This window comes from Scylla paramamosain, chromosome 15 (genome assembly GCF_035594125.1).
Source record: "Scylla paramamosain isolate STU-SP2022 chromosome 15, ASM3559412v1, whole genome shotgun sequence".
Classification (NCBI taxonomy): domain Eukaryota; kingdom Metazoa; phylum Arthropoda; class Malacostraca; order Decapoda; family Portunidae; genus Scylla; species Scylla paramamosain.
In genome coordinates, this window is record NC_087165.1 from 19,256,012 (window position 1) to 19,268,468 (window position 12,457).

The 12,457-nt window shown below is 42.2% G+C and overlaps 1 protein-coding gene and 1 long non-coding RNA gene across 3 annotated transcripts in view; one reads left to right on the plus strand and one right to left on the minus strand.

Moving 5' to 3' along the window:
- The window catches only part of LOC135107570 (uncharacterized), a 203,155-nt gene that overhangs the window by 153,022 nt on the left and 37,676 nt on the right, over window positions 1–12,457 (plus strand). The gene's annotated exons all lie outside the window — the stretch shown is intronic.
- The window catches only part of LOC135107571 (uncharacterized), a 94,674-nt gene that overhangs the window by 72,083 nt on the left and 10,134 nt on the right, over window positions 1–12,457 (minus strand). The gene's annotated exons all lie outside the window — the stretch shown is intronic.

Consider the following 12,457-nt stretch of genomic DNA (forward strand, 5'->3'; position numbering starts at 1 on the left):
TGCCTGGAATGCCACGTCTCTTCCCCTTTCCCCCAACCACACACACACACACACACACACACACACACACACACACACACACACACACACACACACACACACACACACACACACACACACACACTAGCGCGCGCATACGTACGTACGCATGACAGCTGACAGCTCACTTGCCTTGACATTCAGCAAGTTCAGTGTTATCGATAATTTACCGCTCGTGTGTGTGTGTGTGTGTGTGTGTGTGTGTGTGTGAGAGAGAGAGAGAGAGAGAGAGAGAGAGAGAGAGAGAGAGAGAGAGAGAGAGAGAGAGAGAGAGAGAGAGACCGACCATGCATCTACACAACCCTGCCTTTCCGACAAAGAAAACATGAAATGCAAATTACATTCATACTACTATTAATAATACAGCCTTCAATAACGTATAAACCAAAACAGCTCAGTAAAAAAGACAAGCGTAATGATAATGGTGTGCAAAGTATTATATGTCACAGAGGCTGCAAAACAGGACTACTAATAACAAAGTGACTGTCTATCCCTACATCAGGAGGTGAAGGGTGAAGGTCATGGATCTCGTGAGTGTGGGGAGAGGAGTCGATAACCTGCGGTGTGGGTGGTGGTGGTGGTGGGCGGCGCGGGCAGGCTGGGGCGCCCGGTGGTGGTGAATCCCGCGGAGGAGGTGCGTGAGGCTGGCTATTTATTCGTCTTCGCTTCCCTCCTCAAGCTTGGCAGTGCCCGAGTGACCGTACTTTTCATTCCTCCTTAGATTCTGATTGAACGTGTATGCGAGCGTTTCACATGCCTTGCTGTTTTCCATCTTGCCACTCTCTTCATTTCAGTGTTAAAGCGGAGGCTATTAAACAGTCATGGAAAGTTTGTATCGTTTCTGAAAATAACTAGATTTGCAGTGTAAAGGAAACCTAAGGACGAATTGTGTCCGAATGCAATGAGTAATCCTGCGATGCAAAAGGAAAACTGGTACTTAATACTAAAATATCTGTGAATTGAGTGTTAGTGATGATCATTTTAAATAAGTTTTCTTTCCTCCGGAAGCGACTGAGCTTTTTTCTTCAGGAAGCTACTCTCTGACACTCCTTCTTCGATCCTTAGTCACTCAGCTGGCGCTTTGTTCTGACCTTTATATTTGTAATAGTCTCTTCTCCCTCCCTCCCTCTCCTTCTCATGTTGATTCAGCGGCTTATCGAACAGTCCAGCATTATTTAGCGATGCGAAGTTTTCATTCCATCACGGAGGAGTGTGATATACCGGGTAAAAGAACATCGCCTTTAGTTCTGACTTCTGTTTGATTACGTCTTGGTAGCCGTCTTGTTAGTGGCTTGACAAAACTAAGAACCTGAGATCGTCGCGTGCTTGGGCTGATACTGACTGGTTATGATTTGTTGGAATTGTGTGTCACTTTACCCAGCAGCGGTTGAAATGTACGGTCAGCAGTCAAGTTGCCCTAAAGCCTTGTGCGGCAGTAAGGCGTCCTACCATAATACAAAAATCAAAGACTGAGACTCCGACAGATAGACAGACAAGCAAAAAACACACTGACAGACAGGCAGCCAAGAAAGACTCAGATAAGAAAACAGTCGTAGGGAAATAAAGGCAGACGCACATAAAGACAAACAAACACAGACAGACTTGACAGACACGAATGTACTGAGCAATGTCGCAGAAACACTGTCATTTAATGTTACATGAATTACCAGATAAGATATGTGTTTTATATTTCTTGGTACAACATGAACTTGCCTCCATGATTGGATTACTGTAAGGTGATAGCAGGCGGTGTGGTGACGTTGGCTACTGCATTAACCTTGAATGGGACGCGTCAAGAGCTGTGCATGGGGTGTGGCTTCCTTGCTGGACATGAGGCGGCAGGGCGAGGAAAGCTTGGGCGTGTTTTACAAGGGACGGTCCGAGTCAAGGTTGGCCTACGGGTAGTTTTTGTGGTGCTCTGGGGCGGCGCGGAGACTGAAATTTGTGACGGTGTAGGTGCGGGATATGTACGAGGCGTCAGGTGCGTCCCCAGAGGCTGGAGGCTGACGTGATGAAGAGACGGTGTGTGTGTGTGTGTGATGGAAGAGAGGATAGCGGCCGTCCCTAGCTGGCACGAGGACCAATGCAGGGCTTTGTGCCCTTTAGATTTACATTCACTTATCATATAGATAATCAGACAAACACAGACGGATACATAGAAAAAAAAATGTGACATAACTACATGAACATGCACGAGACAACAATAGTGACGAGGCGATGGTGACGGTGGTGGTCTGATAACAATGGAATATGATTGTGATAAGTATTTGCGTTTCTTCGGGCTTGTGATAACGACAATACCGCACATAGAGTCAGTCATGGAGGAAACAGGTGCTCGCTTTCTTGTGGCGGAGAAGAAATCGCGGTTCCTGCTGCGAGTGCGGAAGGGAAAGGCGGAGGCGGATGATGGTGGTGGTGGTGGTGGTGGTGGTGGTAGGGGCGGCATGCGTTGCTCTTCAGGCCTCGTGCCCTCCAGGAGTGAGTGACTTGTGCTGTGAGGATCCGTGTAGAGAGAGAGAGAGAGAGAGAGAGAGAGAGAGAGAGAGAGAGAGAGAGAGAGAGAGAGAGAGAGAGAGAGAGAGTTTGCGTTCCCTCGTACATAAATTTTTGAAAGATGAGGAGAAAACTCATACAAAAATCAAACATTCCAGTTTTTTTTTCTTTTTTCCATTTCTTTTCAGGTTAGGATTTTGTCTACTCAGTCAATCAGTGAATCCGTTACCTCCATCCACTCGCTTCCTTCACATCCACAGCACAGATACATTCCATCCGTGCTGCGCCGAAGGAATGTGGGAGTATGTCAGACACGCGCCCACTAGAGCCTGTTTGCATCCTGGCAGAACAACAAGAGTGCAATAGCGTGGGTCAGTAAGCGGGAGACGTTCATGCACACAATAGTCCTGTGCTGCCAGCAAATTAAAGCTGTGTGATGTGAAGTGGCGGTGAATGTTTATGAAACGATCCAGTTTAAAGCAGGTGTTGCTGATGCATCAAGTTTGTAACGCGGAGAAAAGTGTGGTATCTCATCATACACACACACGAGAGAGAGAGAGAGAGAGAGAGAGAGAGAGAGAGAGAGAGAGAGAGAGAGAGAGAGAGAGAGAGAGAGAGAGAGAGAGAGAGAGATTCTAGTGAATGAATCCGTATACAGTACTTCCGTGAAGAAGTAAGAAAGTGAAAGTTAGAGAGAGGATGAGAGAGAGAGAGAGAGAGAGAGAGAGAGAGAGAGAGAGAGAGAGAGAGAGAGAGAGAGAGAGAGAGAGAGAGAGAGAAGACCGGCTCCAGACAGAGTAGGATCCTCTTCAGCCTGAAAGTGAAAACGAGAGAGAGAGAGAGAGAGAGAGAGAGAGAGAGAGAGAGAGAGAGAGAGAGAGAGAGAGAGAGAGAGAGAGAGAGAGAGTACTTTCATGTTTTCTTTCATCTTTGCTAGTACTTAATAATAATAATAAAAATAATAATAATAATAATAACAATAATAATAATAATAATAATAATAATAATAATAATAATAATAATAATAATAACAACAACAACAATACTCACATTCATTATTTTTTTTCGCCCATCTCGCCTCTTTCTCTCCCTTCCTCAAATAATATTCTACCTTGTCACTCACTTCGTCCTCACAATCGCCTTTTTTCTCAGTTTCCTCTCCTCTCTTCTCTTCTTTCTGCCTCCATTTCCATCTTTATCGTTTCATATTTCCCTCATTCTTCCTTAGTACTTAATGTTTATATGCCCCTTTCTCAGGTTTAGGTGTGTATGTGTGTGTATTGTGCCATGTACGTACGTATGAATGTCGTATGGTTATCAACATCAGGCAAGAGCATGCAACGAATTTCTTGCAACGAATAAATGTGCAAAATAAATAAATAAGTAAATAAATAAAATATATAAATGAATAAAAAAACACTTATGGTATTGTGTACACAGGAGTAGCATACACACACACACACACACACACACACACACACACACACACACACACACACACACACACACACACACACACACACACTTGTTGTAGTCACGTGTGGAAGAAGATAAACAGATGCTGGCTCATGACACATTCCTTCCACTGTATTACGTTCGCCATCACCACCACCATCACCACCGCCTCCTCCTCCTCCTCCTCCTCCTCCTCCTCCTCCTCCTCCTCCTCCTCCTCCTCCTGTACATATTTTTTTCTATCTTTCTCGTGTAATATCATATCTCCTGTCATATTAAATTGTCTCTTTACCCAGTAGTTAGCGTAAGATCTAGAGGTCTGTTATTGTTAGCTATCCTACACAATCCTCCTCCTCCTCCTCCTCCTCCCGTGTTGTCAATGTTTCTACTCCCATTTCCTCGTCCTCCTCCGTTACCAAAGTTTCTCCTCCCATTTCCTCGTCCTCAGCGCCCCCCAGGCAGTGACGGCCACCAAGATCCGCGTGAAAGGTAACACACACACACACATCTGGCATCCTGCTGTGACGTCACGATGGCGTCACGCGCTGCCGCTTGTGGGAACCTGCGCCGCGGGAAGGGAAGGGGGAAGTGGGGGAGGGAGAGGGCGAGGGAAAGCAGGGGTCATGGGAGGGAACCGGTATAGATGGGAAGAAAGGGAGTTTGATGAAAGGAAGACGTAACAGAAAGGTGAAGAAAATCATGAGAAACAGGGTAAAGAAGAGGCCAGATTAGGACTTGTATTCTGAAACCCTTTGCTTTACCACTACGACTATTTTCAAAGGCCACAGAAATAATTAGCCGGGTTCTCACGAGTCTTTCGCCTGGTAATAATGTAGAAATGTTGTTAGTCTGTCACTGGAAATATAGAAACACCTTTAATACCTAACCTAACTTCAATTAGAGCCTTTTGAAAGTAATGGAGGTGCGGCGTAGAGGAGTTTTAGAATATGGGCCTAGGTGGTGACGGAAAAATGTGTTTGGTTGAGGAAGTAAGACGAATGGTATAAGGGGAAGTAAGTATGTCATTGAAAGGAGAGATAATGGCGACATGTAATGGGTGGGAGGTGATGGGGGAAAGCAGTTACGAGAGGGGGACTGTGATGGAGAGTATGAGGAAGAAAATCTGAGAGGGAGATTAATATTAAGCACTGGACAGGCTTGGTCAGTGATGAGAAAATGTGAGAATATTCTGATTTCAGGGAAGAAAATTGATAAGGGAGAAGGAGGCAAGAATATAATGAACAGGAGAAGGGTAAGTAAGAGATAGACTTAGTGATGAGAAAATGGTTGGTGGTTGAGAAAGGTGAGTAGGCAGGGGTAGAATAAGGCAAGAATGTAATTAAAAGGCACACAATCTCCAGTCCCAGAAGAACGTTTCGGTGCAGAATATTACAGTAACCAGGCCCTTATTCAGAAACGCTTTGCTCTCTCTCCACGACCATTGTCTAACACCACAGAGATGATTAACAGGATTCCCAAGAATATTTTTCTATTCATAATGTAAAAATCTTGTTAATTTGTCATAGAACTGTAAAAAAACACTCCCAAAAACCCGCGTAATTTTTATCTAGAGCGTTTTGAATGTACTAGTGGAGGTGCGGACAGAGGTGTTTCAGGATATGGCGGTCAATCAGACACTCGTAACGTCCCCTTACGTATTATGAGTGGAAGGGAAGGATCTACTTGATTATCTGACTTGGACTGAGGAAGAGAAGAGCAGGAGAGCCAATGGGGAAGTTCAAGCTAGACTGACTGACGGAAGCATACTGAGGAAAAGACGTGAAGTAATCCATTATGTATCCTACTTTTGATATTTATTCCGAGAAAAGGAAAATTTTAAAGGGAATGTGTGAGACCTGACTGAACATGAGACAAAGGGTGTGGTTGGATCGGGGTGTGGGTGGTGGTGGTGGTGGTGGTGGTAATGGTAGGAGAGAAAGGATGAGAGGTGTGGACAAGACAAGAATAAATGGATGAGGAAAGAATGGATAAGAAATTAAACACTTGGCTCCATAGGAAGTGAGGTCACTGGTATATTTCTGAAAGTATCAGGATAATAATATATTCTTAGAAATAGAATTGGTAGTAGTAGTAGTAGTAGTAGTAGTAGTAGTACAAACAGAAATACGCACAGTAGCAGTGTTTGGTTACTAGTTATCATATTCTCTCTCTCTCTCTCTCTCTCTCTCTCTCTCTCTCTCTCTCTCTCTCTCTCTCTCTCTCTCTCTCTCTCTCTCTCTCTCTCTCTGGTGTCCCTTACAGTGTGTGCGTCACCACTGAACTCTCGACCCTTCCTTTCCATTGACGCAGGAGTAACTATCTATCTTTCTTCTCGCCTTCCCCCCCATCCGCACCACCACCTACTCTCTTATCTCCCTGCTCTGTTTCTCATGCCTCCCCCTCTCTCTCTCTCTCTCTCTCTCTCTCTCTCTCTCTCTCTCTCTCTCTCTCTCTCTCTCTCTCTCTCTCTCTCTCTCTCTCGTCCGTCTGCATCTTCCCTATCCTACATTAAGATTTATTTTGTTAGCCTCTGCGCCCTGCACTTCACTCCTCGTGTTTAGTGCAGTTCGCCTGTTTCTTTCCTCCAGGCATTGTTCTAAAGCCTGAAAGTCCAAAGCTTCTCTCAGTGTGGTATGTAGTGGGCATTGATCTTATTGTCTCCCATCACGCAATTGTCTGAGTAATAATAATAATAATAATAATAATAATGGCTTGCTTCATGATAACCGTTGTTGTATTATCGCCACCCACTCCAAGACCATCGCTTTGATGTTTATGTTGTGCCGAGCGTGGATACGTAAGAGGATTTGTGGCCGTGGGAAAAAAAAAAAAGTTTGTGTTAAGATACTTACATGAGGAGGGGCTAATACTAAATCACTTTCATTGTTGAAGTCTCTACTTGTTCTGCCTGTAAAGAAAATGTGTTCGTTTCTTTGCACTTAAACATCATAAAAATTAATAATGAAGCACATTTATTGTCATTTTTAAGTCCCCAGTTGCTCTGCCGGTCAAGAAAATGTGCTAGTTGTTTGCACTGTACCTGAGACGCCCTCAAGTGATGATTACCTGCGCTCCCTGGCGGCCTCTCTGTCTAGCTAATGATTTACATTGCGCAGCGCGAACCTGTATTTTGTCCTAAGCTCGGATCCTTGTTCTTCAATGCGTTTGGGTCTCAGAAGGAACATTTTCAAAGGCCACAGACATGAATAATCGGATTCTCATGGGTGTTTTTCCTGTTGATGGTGCTGTCATCGTTAAAATTATCACTAGAACCAAACACCCCTGAAAATACAAATCCCATTCTTTGAAGCAAATTGAAAGTTGCCGAGATTAAAGCTCCGAGACGTTTAAGAACACGAGCCTCAGTGTTATGACAGCTCCAGGAATGACTGCCGCTGCATCGCGTTGAATAGCATGTGTTGTGCAAGGCCACGCGTTCAGAGATAGAAAGAGAAAATATAAATTCACTGACATACAGCAACTTGTCTCCCTCCCTTCGACATCAAATGCTGATGTTCTCTCTCTCTCTCTCTCTCTCTCTCTCTCTCTCTCTCTCTCTCTCTCTCTCTCTCTCTCTCTCTCTCTCTCTCTCTCTCTCTCTCTCTCTCTCTCTCTCTCTCTCAAGCATTTCTGTTACCTTCAGTTATTGAAATAACCTTCAAATCCAAACAGTGTAAAGTCAAGATAATACGAAAAAACTATATCATAACAGTTACCTTCATACAGGGCTTGCCAGGTGACAGAGAGGTGACTGGATGACACCTTGTTCTATGAAGAAACAATATACAAGAATCCCCTATCTGCTAATACCCCAATATCCCTGTCTTGTCATGCCACTCTCATATGGTCTCTAGATTTCAAGATAACGTCATGTGGAGTCTTACCGGCAATAGGTCATGTGTACGAGCATCTATGAAAATTGACGCCAGGAAAGGAAAACATGAAGGCCACTATCGTATTTTTCCTTGTTTCTTCGTTTCCTTTAAAATTTTCCTTGAGAGGAGTCATCCATGCCCTTTTAAAAGCATTTCCTGTGTGTGTGTGTGTGTGTGTGTGTGTGTGTGTGTGTGTGTGTGTGTGTGTGTGTGTGTGTGTGTGTGTGTCCTGTGCTAGTCTCTCTGACACTTAAATAAAAAAAAATATTCATAAAATATCATAATGACTGCCTTACGCCATCATGTAGATTAACACAGTAAGGTTTGGAATTCATTACATTTAGTGAGGTGAGAGAGAAACGAACAGAAATATACACCGTTGACCCTTTGACCATCAATAGTATGACATTTATTGCTTCACTGGAATAAGTAACACTACACGGTAATGCAGAGATAGGATACAGCTACAAACTCTAATAAATAGGTATACTCTATCATTCTGCAAACGGTTAGTGGCGTCGTTCTAAACTTGCACAACAAAATTACATGAACCTTGACTATTTATTGGTGACGTGACACTTGTAACTGAAAAGAACCCCAAAAAATTAAATCCGTTACTGCCACTTGATCCACAGCTCATTAATCACAAACTACTAAGAAATGTTTTTTTTATTTTTTCTATAGCTAGCTATCTTTAAACATTGTATTTGCAAGAAATTGGAAAAAATGTTCTATTTTTCCTTTTTTTTTTTTTTTCTCTAGTACCTGTAAAAGTTTTGTACAGTACTTTTAATGCTGTGATTTATTGCATATCGTTTTGAAAGAGTTCATGAGCAAACAGCATGTCTACAGGCACTAAGGAAATTTAACTACATGATTACATACTCTACTACCAGTGGCGTCCCGGAATCATGGTCTGAACTTAAACTAGAACATTTTTTTTTTTTTAATAATTTAAGGATAAGCCCATACCAGTGAAAAGCCAGTAGAGGAGGAAGCAACGCGGAAAGCAATGCAGCACATGAGCGGTAATGAGGAAAACACCACTTGTATGAAATGCCGCGCCTCGCAACACAAACCAGACGGGGAGTTCCTGTAATGAGCCTGTATCCGTTCATGAAGACCGTAACAATATCCGGGAAAGGAGTGACCTAACCAGACTTGACCGTGGCCAGTGGGGCGCATCCTGTGGAGACCGTCGCACGGCCTCTATGCGTTACCAAGTGGAGCGAAAGATTTAGTGTCGTTGTTCCATCATCAAATCGAAAGTCATAAAAAAAAAAACATGCGGCCGTTTATAATAACATATAATTTTGGAAAAAATAAGGCAAAATAACGTGGCCGAAGAGATGCTGGTTGGGGATCTGTTGTTGGAATGACGAAGCCGTCAGCACAACGGTCCAGTTCCTGTGTGACGCCAACGAAAAGGGCCAATATGTTAGGAAGAAATCTGGCCCGTGTGACGACGCCTGAAGCTGGAAATTGGATTAGCAACATTCAAGCTCGACAGAGTTACATATATTAGAAAAAGAAAGAACTCGGAATATAGAGTCGCAAATCACGTTGCTAGCGCCGAGTCAATGAGGAGATTTTAAAAGATGATTAGACACATTTATGGATAGGAATGATAGGTATAGATATGTATGTTTTAATGCAGGGGCTGCCAAGAGTAGGCCAGATGGCTTCTTGCAATCTTGTTCATGTTTCTGTGTTCATAATGTTCTTAAAACCAGCAGCGTGATACATTGTCGGCTCACCACACGTTCCCTCGTCAGTGCCTCTCTTGTCAGTTCATCAAGCGCAGGATCACATGAGCACACTATTGAGTGACACATGTCCGGACTGTACGTATGTATACTCGCGCCTTCACACTGATCTTACACACGTGCAAGGGAGATGCGGAAAATTACATTAGTGGTGGAAGTCAGTCAGTGTTTGTTTAGGTGTCAGTTTGTAGTATGGGATAGCTTTGTGTCTTTGGGTTGGTGGGTAAGATGTGTGTGTGTGTGTGTGTGTGTGTGTGTGTGTGTGTGTGTGTGTGTGTGTGTGTGTGTGTGTGTGTGTGTGTGTGGACTGAAGCTCTGTTCGCAGATTGTCGACTTTTAGAAGCAAATCCACTGAGACTTCGCTGCAACTTTCATGTCTCGAGCAAAAGGTGGAGAAGAGGAGGGAGGAAGAAAGAGAGGTGTTTGGGGAAATAGGAGGAACAACAACAACAACAACAACAACAACAACAACAACAACAACAACAAGTAGAATAAACAGTTATTGGTTGAAGAAAAGGAAAGTGATGGAGGATGGAAGAAGAGGGAAACTTTGATTCATGAGGAAGAAGAAGAAGAAGAACAAGAAAGAAGAAACAGAAAGAGGAGAAAGAGGAGGAAAGGAAGTAGAAGTAACGTGTTTAAAAAAAAAAATGTATGGCGCCACAAAAACTACGCTCACATGGGGAAGAAGAAAACAGGAACAGAAACAGAAACAGGAGAGAGAGAGAGAGAGAGATGAGAGAGAGAGAGAGAGAGAGAGAGAGAGAGAGAGAGAGAGGAGAGAGAGAGAGAGAGAGAGAGAGAGGAGAGAGAGAAGTAGGATGTATGAAATTGGCTGACGTTGTTGTGTTAAGCTCCTATGTGTTTAATTTACACTCACTTTTCAGTTTCATTTCCTCACTACCTACTGTCCGTGTTATCTTCTGGTGTTTCTTCACTCAGCCTTGCGATTCTTTTGTTATCTGGTCCTCTATCCCCACATCTTCTTTATCACCGTGTTTGTTGCAGTTTAAACTTACTGATGTCTTTAAATTTCATTTTGTTCTCTTATCCATGTTGATCTTCATCCACGTGTGTCTGTGTAAGCTCTTCAAGGTACTCCCAGCATTGAGTTATCGTTTTCTTTTGTTTAATGTATAATTTGCCCTTTCATTCAGTTCATGGTACTGTTTTATGTCCGTGCAGGGTATAGTAGACCCAGTATATACGCATAAAGATAATGATGATAATGATGGTAATAATACTGTAAGAATTCAAATTTGAAGCTCGTATTTTCAAACGTTATGTCGCCCTATTCCTTACATTTAACAGGCTGCAGTAGAAATAATTTTCTACTGCAGGGTATAGTAGACCCAGTATATACGCATAAAGATAATGATGATAATGATGGTAATAATACTGTAAGAATTCAAATTTGAAGCTCGTATTTTCAAACGTTATGTCGCCCTATTCCTTACATTTAACAGGCTGCAGTAGAAATAATTTAGGGGTTCCAAGTATGTTTTCATGATTTTATAATTAGTCTGACAAAGATCAAGTATTACCTACGGAGAAAAAAATCATAGACCCCCGACTTGTTTTCTCACCTCAGTACCATTTGGAAATAGTTTTAAAAGAAACCACAAAGCGTCTTCGAATACGAGTCTGTAGAACCTTCTCCTTATGAACCGTAAGTCACATTGCGAATACGTATATTTCATCATCCAGGAGGGAGGAGCGACCACACCAATACGTTCCTACTGACGTTCGCATCTGTTGGTTATCTCAGGACAACAGCCACGTAACGCACACACGATTACGACTCATGACGAAACGACAGCACGTGTGTGTGTGTGTGTGTGTGATGTTAGTGATAATAAAAAGCGTTAAACGGAAAATATTGAATTTAGAATTGGGATTGTGTGAAAGTGGAAGGGAGGTCTTATGGTTGTAGTCAGTAATAATAATAAAATGAAGAAGAAGAAGAAGAAGAAGAAGAAGAAGAAGAAGAAGAAGCACAACAAATATAACATGAACTACCCCAACTACAACTACTATTTCTAATACTAATACTGATCATGATAATAATAATAATAATAATAATAATAATAATAATAATAATAATAATAATAATAATAATAGCACAACAACAACAACTACTGCTACTACTACTACTACTACTACTAATGATGATGATGATGATGATGATGATGATGATGATGATGATAATAATAATAATAATACAAAAAACAGCAATAACAACAACAACAACAAATAATAATAATAATAATAATAATAATAATAATAATAATAATGGATAATAATAATAATAATAATAATAATAATAATAATACAACTAATGGGACTAGGAAAAAAAAAAACTTGGTGTGATGTCATGCATAAAACACTGGTCATTTTGGTTAAAAAACGTGTAGTACGAACGCACTACCTAACAACGTTTTGGTTGACGCTCTTCCAAGAATAAGAAAGCAACATCGCCCTCGTCTCATTCCTCCCTTCCTGCCTCGTTTCCTTCATCGCATTTCTCGTTAATTCACCAGATTTTGACTTTTTTAATACATATGCTAGTAATTCCCAGGGGTATTTCCTAACTAACCAACTGACTGACTGACTTACTGACTGACTGACTGACTGACTGACCTGCCGAGTGTGTGACATTTGGCTGAATGAGTGACTGTCTGGCTTCTTGCTTACTGATTGACTGTTGACTGTGATTTATGAACTAAGGTGGTGACTGTGACTTAAGTGGACATTGACTGAATGACTGACTGACTTTGTGACCTATAAACTCAGTGGTAAACTGTGTCTCACCTACTTACTGACTGACTG